The 827-nt window shown below is 51.9% G+C and overlaps 1 pseudogene; it reads left to right on the top strand.

Moving 5' to 3' along the window:
* Nucleotides 1-637: 637 nt before the first annotated feature.
* LOC105530012 overlaps nucleotides 638-827 on the top strand; it is a 1,008-nt pseudogene continuing 818 nt past the window's right edge.

The raw sequence follows: 827 nt of genomic DNA, 5'->3' as shown, positions 1-827 counted from the left end.
GTGAGTTCCGATGGGGATGCAAGCTGCTCAGAAGTTATTTTGGATGGGACTACAGGCTGGTCTTGGGGTGGTGGGTTTCTTCGGGAGCCCAGGTTGACTTGTGGAAAAGACAAAAGCCTACCTTTCTTATCATGCTTGTGCAATGCGGGGCAGGCAGCTGCCTTCCAAGCAATGGCTCCGCTGCAGTTCCTTGCATCATGTAGCCCCACTTTCTGAAGTCCTTCACTCCTGCCATATCCATTCCACCCACTTTCTTTTGGGCAGATTTCATGACATGGCTCCAGCTAAACACAAAAGTAGCTGGGACAAGGAGTTTTTTCACTCACCCAGGGGAAAATGAAAAGGTGTGGCAAACACACACAGCACCGTCTCTATCACCAAGGAGACGGGGTGAGGAGGGAAGGGCCACAAATGCGGTTAGGGAGGCTGGTCTGGTTTTAAAGGCAAGCAGTCTGTGGCGGGCAGATTTTTCTGAAGGGGAAGTGCATTCTGTTGTGACTCTCTCAGCTCCAGGCACATGAGGAGACTTAGAGGAGGGGACCTTAAGCAAAAATCCCAGGTGTTATGTCATTGGTGGGCCTGGGGACTCCTACCTGCACATAGTGGACAACTCTGGTGAGACCACTGTGTCGCTCTGATGGTTTTTTGGGATCCCATGAAACAACTGGGAGTTGAAAAGTTGCCCACACAGTGTCACAGGAAAAGGGTGCTCAAAGGTGAGTTGGGCTCCCGAACCTGGGCTCCCGAAGAAACCCACCACCCCAAGACCAGCCTGTAGTCCCATCCAAAATAACTTCTGAGCAGCTTGCATCCCCATCGGAACTCAC

The sequence above is a fragment of the Mandrillus leucophaeus genome, unplaced genomic scaffold (genome assembly GCF_000951045.1).
Source record: "Mandrillus leucophaeus isolate KB7577 unplaced genomic scaffold, Mleu.le_1.0 Scaffold1195, whole genome shotgun sequence".
In the NCBI taxonomy this organism is placed as follows: Eukaryota; Metazoa; Chordata; class Mammalia; order Primates; family Cercopithecidae; genus Mandrillus; species Mandrillus leucophaeus.
This window is presented reverse-complemented; position numbering and strand designations above follow the sequence as displayed.